At 40.0% G+C, this 14,012-nt stretch overlaps 1 long non-coding RNA gene across 1 annotated transcript in view; it reads left to right on the top strand.

Moving 5' to 3' along the window:
- LOC139069658 (uncharacterized) overlaps positions 1-14,012 on the top strand; it is a 57,981-nt gene that overhangs the window by 20,355 nt on the left and 23,614 nt on the right. The gene's annotated exons all lie outside the window — the stretch shown is intronic.

Genomic DNA, 14,012 nt, shown 5'->3' with positions numbered 1-14,012 from the left:
TGCAAAACTCAAATTTGCTCTCAGTAGCATCAAACTTGTTTTCTTAATTTTTTTTTTGTTTTTGTAAATCTAACATGTTTATTGATTTGACTCCTTGCGATCAGAAAATTTACACAGAGCCCAGCAGTTTTAGTCTTGCTTTTATAAATCCTCAATATTATAATTGATCTGACTCCAGGATGAGAAAACAGAACAATTTAGAAGAAGCACAAACACACACTGCCTTTGTTTAATATGTCTGTATAGGTTTACTGTGTTTCTGAGGAAAGCTTATAGACTGATCTGTACATCTCAAACGAAAGAGACTCATGTTTGTGTGTCTGTGTATGTAATTGCGTCTCCAGGGTGCGATTAGATTGTATGTCAGTTTGTGTATATTTTAGCAAGTGTGTTGTGCTGTCATGTTTGTAGCATTCCATGTGGGAGGGTCTGTTGATAAGTAAGCCATCTGTAGTGTTCTGCCGAACGACATGTTGTAAAGCGCGATTCGGGAGTGTGGAGAGACTTGACTTGACAAATCTTGGCACATAATGAGACAAAAGGGAGTAAAGGCAGAAGTCTGTCCAGAGATAAACAATTAGATTCGTCCCTGAGGTAAAGGCCACGCAATGCAAGGACTCTCAGACTAACAAAATCAATATGGCTTCCAGTAAGAACACTCAGGGGGTAGAGTGATGAAGAGGTTATCGTTCATTTCTCAGATTAGAACACGCGTTCACAAAGAAGACCGGTCTCACATTTAAAAATCAATCTGATCACTAGAACGAGAGCTGCCTTTCGGTGACGTATATATTCCAAAGTACGTATCTGCGACACAGCTGTCTGTCAGATATGTTCGGCGAGCTGAGACGTGATAACACCGACCATCAGGGATGCTGAACCCAGCCAGTCCAGCCAGTTTTCATCAGCAGCCAATTGTGAGAGGAGCTTAAAGGAGACAGCTTTTGGGAATGATATTTTCACACCCGCAGATAAAAGCATAATGGAGCATGAGCCATCGACAGAGTGGGCAGTCCCAATGCGTTGCATCCCCTCTTAGGCCCTGCCAAGACTTGCAGGTCTAATCTAACATCCCACAACTGTTCCCAGCAGGCCTCACAAGGGCAGCACTGGCAGGGCGGAGAGGGCTGCTCTGACTGGGGTGGGCCGTTGTTGCTGAACCAGTTTAAAGAAGAAAACAACAAAGAGGGAATGAATGGGGTCTTTCTGTGTGTGTGTGTGTGGGGTGGGGTGGGGGGGGGGTGGAGTAAGTATGTGTGTGTGTGCGTGTGTGTGTGGGGCGCAGAACCTTGTGCGCCACTGCTGTTAGGCAGGGAAGTCTCCTCAGAGACGCCAAGTCGCTGACCATGAAGGTGTGAGTCTGAGGCATGGCCAGCCTGTCGCCTCGTCTCCATGGAGACCGAGTCACGGCACCCCAGTGGGCTCGTCTCTGCTGTGGCCCGGAGCAGCAGGATCACTCGGGGAAGTGGCCTGGCCATCACCTGGGATTCAGGAGAGCAGAAGGTGCAGCTCTGCTGACCTTAAACTACCTGCCGGTCTGTCATCTTGGCCTGGGGACCAACATAAAAAACAGCTAGGGATTCGTGTGGAGACACAGTTCACTCAACCATTGTGTTTTAGGAAAAGTCTCTTTGTTCCTGTGGGGATGAAGTAGTGAGAGACAAACTTTAGCAACCTAACACCACTTCTGAAACTCCTGTGCTTTGTGTTAAAAAATGTGTCATTTTAATCCTAAAATGTATTTTTCTTGCAGCACTCCTTTGGTAAATGGAGTAAACGTTTTAAAGATGGCCGGTAGACATGAGCAAATCAGAAAAAAGTGCATAGGCAGATGCTAATGTTGCAGAAAAAATGCTGAGGTGGAAGGAATCATAACTGACAGATTTTATCTGTTTTATCGTTGTTCAGTGATATTTTTACTCTACCTGAGCTCCCTATGAACATTTTTCCACTTTCATTTTTTTTTTTAAAGCAAATGCTTTTCAAAGTTACATCTGCGGCTTCAAAGCCAAGAGGAAAAGCAGATGGACAATACGTCTGTCTGCTACGTTTGTTTTCAGGTTATCTGCAAATGTGCATTTGTTCATCAAAATAGACTCAAATCTGCATAAGATGGCAACATTATCTCCCATTAATTATCTGAGATTAGGTCAAAGATACATGTGTTCATGCTGTAGATGAGGTTTGTGATCATGTCTGTCAAAGCAGAGAAAGAAAAATGCTGTTTTCATCGTCACGATAAGCTTGAACAGTTTCCAGTGCAGGTATTTTCTTCTTCCTTTTTAGTGCATAGACACATCCCAGATTTAAATTTGATGAAACCGAATTTTCATTGCACCTGCCTTTTTCTGTAATCCGCTCACACCAGCAAGTATTGCCCAAGGTGCCAAAAATCTGCCAAGCAGTGCTAAAATACAGCATCAAAAAGGAAACAAGCTGTTAATGTTTGAGGTGGAAATAGAAATTTTTACCATGAAATCACAAATGAAGTCATCAAAATGACACAATGGATACTAGAGCTGCTGCTAATCAAATCCTCAATCTAAGCTCTGAGATTGGTCACCTATACATTTCATTCTGATTGACTTCTTTTGATTAGTTGCTCTAAATGATTGGACCAACATTTTTTTTTTCATTTACTCATGGTTGAGACTGGGTAGCTACAATTAACACAGGGTTTCTACCCATGTCCTATTTTAAAAAATCAAGACGTTTCCTTCCTTAAATTATCAGATTACTGTAAAATTCTAGGCGTATTATTTTATTTTACTAAAGAAACTTTGCACAAACTTAACCAACAAGTTTAAAATGCAGCATGTAAGTTAACATGTGTATTCTGCATATTTTAATCCTTTGTTAATTTACTGCATTTTACAGTGTAAAACTAGGATGGTGTCTATAGTGAATCCATGATAAACATAAAATAAGCCTTAAAGGTAAAGTGACAATGTGTAGTTTTTACTGTTAATCTCTGGAAATATCCATCAAATTGTTTTTGAAAATGAATTGAATGATGCCCAGTTGTTACATTTTTTTTTGGCGGCTTTGTAACATAAAAATTGGGTAACATAAAACATGGGAGCGGGTCTAAGTCTCTGGGCGATGCCGTGTTTCCTTTTACAGGAGCCCATGAGGACAAAATGCTTTAACTGATTTGTAAAAAGCAGTTCCAAAACTATTCACCATTATTGGTTTTTTGCATGTTTACCTTTTTGCTCATTACCAGTAATGAAAGGGAGTCTGATGCTCTTGTCGTTTATTTGGAGGTTGTACTCCCAGGGATTTTTGGCCGTAATGGCCATCTGTTGGTAAGGTCTTACTCAAACACAAAAATGCCGCTTGCTTGCAATGATTTAGGCGTGTGCTGCCCCCTATCACCAGGGAAAATACACACCGTCACCTTAAGAGTTTTTTGTTTTAATTCACTTTTTTTAATTTCATAGAAATTTTCGTTTATCAGATACATTTTTAGCACATTTAAAAAAATGTGTAGGAACCCTGTGTTATTTATTTATTTATTTATTTCATTTTTAGTCCCAAGATGTTTTTTCCCCTCCATTTGATGAAGTTAGAACATATACTAAATATCTAAAACTACTAAAAGACTAAATATCCAAGAACCAGAGCAGAAACTATGGTAAGAGGACAAGAAAGCCAAATGAGGCGCTTAAATTACCAAAAACTGGCCTTCTAATTATTCAATCTCCCCCTGGTTGTTTCAGTTTCTATGGAGATGATCAGCTGTCAGTGTTATCAATGCATTTTTATAGAGATATATGCATACTGTTCAGGTCAAATTCCTTCGGTGGTTTTAAAAAAACAATAAAAATTGCAAAATTTTTATAATGTAAAAAAGTGAAAAAAGGCACAAAGAAAATCCGCCACAGTTTCAGTAATGTGCACACCACAGAAGTAAAAAAGAGAAAAGCTAAATTTGATTAGAGAGAAAACTGGAGACATCAGAGTAATTTCTGCGTAGTGTTACAGCCCATCATTGGTAATGCTGTGATAAATTATTGCCAAATGGGTTCTCGAATCTCCTTCATTTGAGTGTAAAGCAGCACCATCGAAACCATTCCCCAGAGACACTCGTGTTGCATTATCAGACAGACCAGCTCAGGAGATTGTGTGGAAAAATCTGTGCTTTCTTTCTTTCAGCCAAAAAAAGGGCTTTCTGAAAAGAGTGGTGGTTCTTTATGCAGAGCTGTGATGCGACACCTTCCAGACGGTGAGAGATGGCGAGCCCTAATAATACAGAGCCGTACAATGGTTCTGACAGGCGAGCAATAAAGCAATCAGGGTCCCAGGCATTCCAAATATCTTTACCGCCCACCCTCTAACAGTCCCAGAGATGGGCGGCTGACCTGTGAGGTGTCAATCATGGGGGGATACCTGCTGGAGCCTGATCGGGGAGAGCTGAGGGCACTGCTCTATCAGATCTGTTTTCACACTCCAGACACCAACATTGCAAGCATAACCACAGACACAAAAAAGCCCCACCGCCTTGCTCTTAATTAGGAGATGTGCATGTGTTGTTGTTTTTCAGAGGGGGGGGGGGTTAAAAAGGAGGGAGCTTTATATATTTTGAGTTAAAGCTCTGAGAGGCAGAAAAGAACCCTTTCTTTTGGTTTTAGAATCAGACATTAATCTGTCACGCGGCTTTTGTACAAGCAAGAGCTCCTCCAGGATTGCTTCTCAGCGTGTGGACATGCAGCGTGTGTGAGCTGGGATGTGGGTGGAGTGAGTGTGAGGTGGTGATGATGGTGGGGGGAGGGAGTTGAGGCTTGTTCATTAGCTGTCTGTTGCCCATCCCAGCAAATAGATCACCATAAGTCTGTGGTTAGTTAATGGCTTTCTGGTGTTTCCTCTAGAGTCTCCCTGTCTGAGGGACGACTGCTAAAACTCCTCCGCTGTTCTCTCCTCCGTCTTCCAAGTGGGGAGTCTTGTGCTGTGATGCCTAACTCAGACAATTGGCCTCAGCCAGTGGCCAAGTCTGCGAGCAGTCTGCCCGCATGGACTCGCATTAGAGAAGTAAAAGCAACATCACAAAAAAACATGCTGATTTGACGTTCTTTCTCACTGACTGGAACCGTTTCTGCTCTCAACAGTTAAAGCCTGCCCGTTACAGGAAGGCTTCTCACGAGGAGCACATGTTTGTATGATGTGATATTAAAGGGAATTATGGGATATTTAAAATATTTGTAATAGTAATATACCTTTGTTGATGCATTGACATAACCTGTTTTATTAAACAAAATCACATCTGCTGTGTTAAACACATGTCGGAGCTATTTTTAAGTCTGTTTATTTTATGGTAAATGATACATGGCCTGTATTTGTATAGCACCTTCTTAGGGTTCTACAACCCCCCAAGGTGCTTCACAACACAATCAGTCATACACCCATTCACACACACATTCACGCACCCATTCACACACACATTCACACGCTGGTGGGGATGAGCTAAAATGTAGCCACAACTGCCCTGGAGCGCGCTGACAGAAGCGATGCCTGCCAAACTCAACGTCCCTCCGACCACCACCAGCAGGCAAGGCAGGTTGTGTCTTGCCCAAGGACACAACAGCAGTATTCTCTAACCTGCAACCTCCAATTACTGGACAACTCACTCTACCTCCTGAGTTAACGCTGAATATCTTACTCACTGTATAGCTTCCTGAATGGCCTCTGTTTGGAGATATAGCTTTTACGCCGTAAAGGGCTGATGAGCCAATAGGGACTCTAAAGGCTGGGGCACACCGGAAGCGGGCGCGCCACACTCGCACCGTCATTTTAAATAGAAGCCATTATAGTTAATGAGAGTGGGCACAAGGGGAGCGTTGCGCCATGTCCCAGAAGTGCTGCATTGGGCCAAAGAGCTGGATAGGCGCCAGTTATATCTCAAGCGCTGCTGTGGCTGTTAACAGCATTGTGGAGTACTTTACAACAGACATTACGATGCGCAACGGCTTTATGACACAAACCCAACCACCGGCACTAACCCACCTGCAGGTTTGATAACGTTTAAGTACTACTGAGCTTAAAGTATTCTAATAAATAGAGTACTTACCCATTTTGAATGAATTAGAGTCTCACAAAACACGACTGGCAAGTCTTATCACATGACGCGTCTGCCTCCGGTGTGCCCCAGGTTTTAGTCTCCTCCCCTTCTGGTTGGCTCATGGGTCCACTTTGCGTTACGCTCTGACAGAGGTGTGAACTCGAGTCACTTGACTTGGACTCAAGTCAGACTCGAGTCATTATTTTAATGACTTCTGACTTGACTTGATAAAATGTATAAAGTCTTACGACTTGACTCAGACTTGAACGCCAATGACTTGCGACCTGAATCGACTTTCATCTGTATACTAGATGGTGACTTGAGCTTATGTGATAGTTTAGCACAAAAGTGGCCCAACATGGACAAAAATCATAAATCATTCTTCATTCTGGGTTTGATCTTGTACTTCTAAATGCGGCCGCACTTTGTTTATATTCAGTTTCAGTTGCACTTTCTGCATGTTTGAGCAAATAAATTAAGCTTTAAGAAGCTTTATTTCTGGAATGTATTTATTATCGTTGTCATTAAATTGAACTTAGACAGATGACTTGATTATGACTTGAAAATTCAAAGTTAAGGACTTGGTTTTGACTTGGACTTCGAGATCATTGACTTTGGACTCGACTTGGACTTGACTCAAGACTTGACTGGAAATACTTGTGACTTACTTGTGACTTGCAAAGCAGTGACTTGGTAACACTTCTGCACCCTGAATTGCACATAAATTGTAATTTAAGATTTATCTTATACAAATGTGTCATTCAAATGACAAATCAGACGTTGCATGTATGATTTCACCACATAATCTCTTCTCCCCCGCGTTGATGCTACCACATGACCAGCTTTACCTTGGTTATTCCCCATGTTTAATGTTCCTTCTGCTGTCCTGGAAGAAGGATTCAAAGCTCACTAAGATAATCTTCTCTTCTTCTTTATGTCTGGTTTGATCACATCAATATGGTGAGACACATTTATAGTTCTATTCGTCTTTTCACACAAAACCTAAGATCACTTATGTCGCCATTCAAAATTAAGCACTTTCTTGGCATCAAACTGTGTCTTTAAATTCACAGACATCATATGTGAAATCCATGGTGCCTATCAAACGGGATCAGAAAATAGCTTTGTAAGGGGTTAATTTACGTCTATTTAAGGAACCGTAAGACATTAGATTCCATAGTAAATATGAAATCAGTCTTACGGATCTTTGGGTACTTTTAACCAGAAGATTGGAAATTTTTATTGCAGGGATTATGTAACACTTCGTATTAACTGAGAGACAACAGAAGAGAGAGTCACCTTTAAAATGTAAAAAGATTTATTTCTAAACTATTTTAAACAAGACTAACTCTAAATTCTAAGTGAATGGATGGATCTTGGTGTGAATGAGACGTGAGATGAATGGTGTATGTGTGAGTGATGTTTGTCATCAGAACTCTCGTATCCGGAGAAGCAGGTCTGAATGATGTTGTGATGTTTTGCTCTTAAGCTATGATTGTAGTTTCATAAACACATAAGACGCCATGTTGTCGCCCCACACATACCCTTAAGATGAGACCTCCGTACAGATCCAGACTGCCAGGTCCTCGGAGCCCCCTTTGGTACCGGAGCCAATGAAACGGCGTCAGCATTACGACAGACTAGTCTTTGGATTGTCTCCAGGTAAAAAGTGACAGTTGGTTGACAGCGTCAGATGGACCCAGAGGGTCAGTGAGTTCAGCTTTTATTCTGAAAGGAACCATTGCTTGGTTGGTAAAATGCAACAGATTTTATCCAGCTTGTTGGTTCTTTGCTTGAAAAGGAAGTCTGGGTGGCCGGTCCGATACTTCTCTTAGTATGCGGTGAACTGCAGTGAACTGTAGAGAACTCAAGAGAACTGAGCTAAGATGGCATGGGGACTGGTTTTATTAATCTGGATGTTTTGATTTACGGTCGAATCAAAGTTGGCAAATTTATAAACACCACAGAGACTATGCCATGCTTCAGAAAGGAAGGTTCTGATTGGATGAGTAAAAGCAATGTGTCATGCGTTTAAATTACGTGTATCCGGATGTCTAGTGCAGCTAGATTAAAGTCATATTACTTATTAAAACACGAATCATAACATTGTCATTTCACAGATTGGTCAACATCTTATTATTGATTAACACTTAGTTTGATTAGCTTTATTAAAAATAGAGTTCTTTGATTTATTAAAAGGAAAGAGTCCTTTGTCTTCATTCTTCTCTTGGGCTGGAAAGGAAAACAGTTTAGAAGCAAATGCATGACCTTGAAGCAGTCTCATGCAGATTAGTTCTGTGTCAGAGGCATCTGAGGAGAGAGGGTAAATAACCTTCGGTGGAATTGCTCCGTCATCACGTTACAGCTTTTATAACTATTGACTTGAATTAATCTTTTCTTAATTCCCGGGACCCATGGTCCAGAAGTAAATGGGTGTTACGTAAGCTCTCTATGGCCAAGACCAAAACTTATTGCTGCCATTGGAGGGCTCCAGGTTTTTAAATTCCACAGCAGTTCATTAAACCTTTACTCTGCCATCATTTTTTTAATTATACACCATTTTCCCAATACAACAGTTTGGGCCTGACCCACGAAGAGGTCTATAAAATAACATTTGCATGAACAACACCCCCCCCCCCCCCCAAAATGTGTGTATATATATATATATATATATATATATATATATATATATATATATATATATATATATATATATATATATATATAAAATTTTTAATATATATATTTTTATAGACACCAAATTTTTAATTAGCCCAAATTTTCCTTTAGGAGTCTATTTTTACAAACCAACACTTGCGTTGCTATGAAGGCACTAAAGATCATTTATGTTTAATTTGGATATGAGAGGTGGAGTTGTTGGACTGCGCCCGTAGCTTTGTGTTTGTCTTGAGACAAAAGTCCTGACTACAAAAGTTCATTTAATCCTGCAGAAAATCTGTCATAATTTAAATGTAATAATTAATTATCAGTTTGTTGTTTTATTTCAAGTTCAGATTATTAAAACGACTAAGACTTGTAGCTGATCCCCAGTTACTTTTGTTTCTTTAAATACTTCTTAGAATTGCATATACATCTCAGGTTGGTGACCACAGTTTAACACAATTTCAAAAAAGTGTGTGTGACCTCATTAGTGTGCAGTTTGCGCTGTTATGTGGGCACGTGTTATGTGACAGTGCATCTCAGGCGATGCTGTGATGAAACATAGAAGCATTGTGCAGAAACTGATGGTGTTACCACTTGTTTTCTAAAGGAATTAAACCAGGGAATGTATGGATTTTACAAACCCACTCAAACAAAGAGCATTTTTAAACATGTTCGCATAAAAAACATCTCCCAGAATGGTTAAAGTGACCTTGTAAAAACGCAATAGCAATGTCTGAATGTGTTTATTAGCTGCAGCTTACAAAGTTGTGAAAATTAGCATCACGGTTTTGAAACGTATTTACCAAGAAGCCAGTTTGTTTTCCTCTCTGAAAACCTAAGCAGATATTTTGATATTTTTGTTTTATCTCACCTCAGAATAAGAAAACTAAGTTGGAAAAAAAAAACTGTAAACAAGACCCAAAAGCTTTAGTCGTCAGCAAACACAAAGGGTACATTATAAGTAGGAGTAAAACAACTTTATAGCCTTTTAGTATTTGTGGTCATTTATTTTGTTTAGTGTCTTTGTATGTTCCCCTGCTCCTGAATCATTTCAATTCATGATACTAGAAAAAATGTTCTCTATTAAAAATTGTAGAAATATTTTTTGCTACAGAAGTTTTTTTGGCAACAAAGAGTTTTGTTTTATCTCTTGAAGCCGACTAGAAGCGTTCTGCTCTTTCCTGCCAGCAGTTTCAGCAGCTTTCTTCTCACTGTGGATTTGACATGTCTAAGAATGGAAATGCTCTTCGGTAAAAGTAGATTTTAACTCTCATCCTTTAGCTCAACACAAAATATTGACATTCATTTAGTTTTCTGACACTGAGTTACTAATTGCAAAATATGCTTTATTTCATTCATCATCTCCAGTACTATAACCAACAAATGACCCACATCATGATATAACCTCCACAATGTATTGCATTCTGTTTAACTGGACTTGGAAATAATACCTTTTCCTGTTTGTTTTTCTTTATTCTTATCAGTAGCAGTGTCTTCCTTGGTCTTTGCTTGTTTGTGCGGCCTTACTTGACTCAGACTTTTGTACCAGCTGAACCCCCCCCCCCCCCCCCCCCTGTGTATTTCTATCAATCAGCCTAGAGCTCTTTAGGAGTCTGAGATAGTGGTTTTTCCACAATCCGCATTAACCTTTAAAGACTTCTTTCACTAAGCATTACATCCATCGGGCACATTAATACTGGAAATACCACAAAACTTCTTCAAAACATTGCAGGCTATTCAACTGCAGATGACAGTGTTTGTTGTTGAGGTAGTAATAGCTCCCTGGATTATTCTTATCATAGTGCCTAAAACTTCCAATTTTATTGGAGACTATCATTTGAATTATTTTGATCTTGTATAAAGGCTAAAATGTACAGAATGTACTGATAGCTTTTGTTTATCATCCTTTAATTAGATTAAATATTTTATTTTCACTGTTTTGGATAAAGTACACTATTTAATGTAAATTGTAAAAGTATGTTCTATATCTGATCTGGCTCCATCCTTGTTGATGCTGCTTCTGATACCAGTTGAAGAACTACAATCTATTGTCCAGAAAGCTTTAATTTCTGTGAGGTTCATGTGGATTCCTGAAGTGAGCCACCTCCATCCATCCATTCACCCATTTTTGTCCACTTATCCTGGGTTGGGTCGTGGGGGCAGCAGCCTAAGCAGGGAGGCCTAGACTTCCCTCTCCCCAGCCACTTTGGCCAGCTCCTCCACGGGAATCCTAGCCAGCCAAGCGACATAGTCCCTCCAGAGTGTCCTGGGTCTTCCATTAGGCCTTCTCCCGATTAGCTCCCTAACCCATCTCTCAAACACCATCATAAAGTTTGCGGATGACACCATCGTGGCTGGACTCATCTCAAGGGGAGATGAGTCAGTCTACAGAGATGAGGTCAACAGACTGGCTGCGTGGTGTTCAGTAAACAACCTCCAACTGAACACCACAAAAAACAAATAACTTATCTTGGATTTCAGGAAGGGCAGAGCTGACCCAGCACCACTTTACATTCATGGTGACTGTTTGGAGAGGGTACACTCCATGAGGTTTCTGGGCGTGCAGATCTCTGATGATCTCTCCTAGACTGCCACCACGGTGGTGGTAAAAAGGCCCAACAGCGTCTCCACTTGCTGAGCGTGCTCAGGAGATGCGACCTGGAGGAGAGCCTGCTGCTCACATTCTACAGTCACCATAGAGAGCATCCTAGCGTACGGCCTCACAACATGGTATGCAAGGTGCTCAGCTGCAGACAGGAAAGTACTGCAGAGGGTCATCAGCACAGCCCAAAAGATCACTGGCGGCTCTCTCCAGCCTGGAGGACATTGCCAACTCTCGTTACTTCAGTAGAGCAGGCAATATCATCAAGGACTACTCTCACCCCAGTAACCATCTGTTTAACCTGCTACCATCAGGCCGACGGTACAGGTCACATAAAACCAGGACAAATAGATTCAGGGATAGCTTCTTTCCAAGAGCTATCGCCGTAGTAAACAAATACATACAATCAGATGAACCTGTAAACCCAAACCACACATTTACTGTTTCTATATTGATCATGTACAATAACATTTATATGAGCTATTTGAGTTTATTCAATATTCTAAAATTCTGCTTACAATAGTGACTTGCACAGAACCCAACTGATGCTGCACCATCATGAATGCTGCTACTCTGTACATGTATTTGTAAATAATACAGTTGTTTTTACATTTATATAATTTCTGTATTATTTTCTTGCACTCTTTTACATTTTGCACGTTATTTTTCTTTCTTTTTTTTGATCATTTCAGGCACAACAAAATACATATATAAATCATAAAGTGCACAAAATGAGATCTTAGATTATGCAAGCCAGGCCTGTTTCCTCCAGTTCCTAAATACTCCCTTGTGGTGTCTGTTTCACAGTGTAAGTGGACAATAGCACTTTTTTTTTGGGGGGGGGGGGGGGGGGGGCGCATTTAAAGGGGTGGTGTTTATTTTCCCTGGCGACAAGGGGCAATACATACCTGAATGATTGCAAGCAAGTGGTATTTTTGTGTTTGAGTTAGACCTTCCCAACAGATTGCATTGCAATTTTCAAACAAGTACTTCATCAGATCGTTCAACCCCTTGCAAAAGCATGTACCGGTTTACAGCAATTCATCTTTACACTTCGCGACAGACGAGCTATAGCTGCTTAGCCAATCGTAGCTTGTAGAGGAACTTGCCTAATTATGATCACAGCCTTGCCCTGTGGTCACATGACTCCTTCTCTCAGGAGTCATTACTTAACAAAAACTCAATAGTAAAGTGGCTAGCTGAGATCCTAGCACTGGTGTCTGTTTCCACCACAGGATTCCTGCATGTTTTCGATTTAAACACAGCTGATTAGTTTGTATTTAGCGATGAAATTCTCCTGTAGAGACTAATGAAGGCTGAGGAGACATTTAAGTGTTTATGTTAAAAAACACAAACATGCAGCAAGGAGAGTTTCAGTTGAGTTTCTATGACAGTGAGTTTTGGCCGGTCACAAATCCGAAATCCTGGGACCTCCGACACAGGAGAGTAACACACACTTTGCGTTTTTATGTTGTTTTAAATCTCAGTAATATTAATGTTGAATGATGAGTTCTGCAGCTTTCTCTTTTCAAACTGTCTCTTAGGAGTGTTTTGTGGGTCTTCTCTGCATCTGGGAAAAATGAGATGACGTTTGAGACCTAATGTCCAAGTCTTCCATCCAGGGGAATGTTTGCCTTGTTTCTTCCAGATATCTGATGTTATCCTGTTCTGCAGAGAGTGGCCATATCTGTTTTACATGTGGGTGAAAAACTGAGTTTACTGGGTCATTCACTATCTGATAGCATTGAGTTAAGTAGATGATTAATTGTTTTGTGTATGTCTATTGCTTACTATACTGTAAAAACAAACAAACTCACCTTTTTAATCACTTTGATGGACTTAATACACATATCAGCTAATGATTTTACCTTGTATCTAAACTTTTTGAGATTGTTTCTACAGACAAGTGATTTTCCAAGTGTTTAAATTGCTTCAGGTCTCATATTGAAGTTTATAACATTAAAAGGGATATTCCACCCATAAGTAAAATTTAGTCTGTTGTCCTATTCCCCAGAGTTAGATAAGCGGGAAAAAGCATTTTATAACCATTCCAGTCATTCTCCTAGTCTGGAAGTTTTCTGTTTGCAGTTTAGCATAAATGATGTAAGTGAATGGTAACGGCTAGCATTTCAATCACTCAAATTCAAAAAGACACCTACTTCCATAAACACAAATGTGTGGCTAATCTACTTATGCGGTTATTATTAAAGGAACAGCACAGTAAGTAGCACAAAAACTGACAGAGTACATGATAGACTGAGTACTTTGGGGCTACTGCATCATGTTCTTTGGTTCTAACCCTGAAACATTAGAGTACCAGATGTAGCTAAGCCGTGTGTAAAATAAACCACAAAAGCAACAAAGAACTTTGAAATAGTTTACGACTTTTAACATCATTGATATGATAAAGGCATGGCTCACTGTAAAAACATTTTTCAACTATTATTTCTGATTGGGATGCACAATATATCGGTATTGGCCGATGTTAGTCATTTTTTAACATATCGGTGTCTATCTGATAAATAAAACTGGGCAGATGTTAACAACCAATATTTTTTCTATCTTGTTTCAGACGGTGAAGGGATGATGATGTATAATTGTTAAGTCATGTGACAGTGACTAATATATAGTGATATATCGATATCTGCAAATATTGGTTATCAGCCACAACAGTGATAGTAATATTGG

This window comes from Nothobranchius furzeri, chromosome 4 (genome assembly GCF_043380555.1).
Source record: "Nothobranchius furzeri strain GRZ-AD chromosome 4, NfurGRZ-RIMD1, whole genome shotgun sequence".
NCBI classification, from domain to species: Eukaryota; Metazoa; Chordata; class Actinopteri; order Cyprinodontiformes; family Nothobranchiidae; genus Nothobranchius; species Nothobranchius furzeri.
This window is presented reverse-complemented; position numbering and strand designations above follow the sequence as displayed.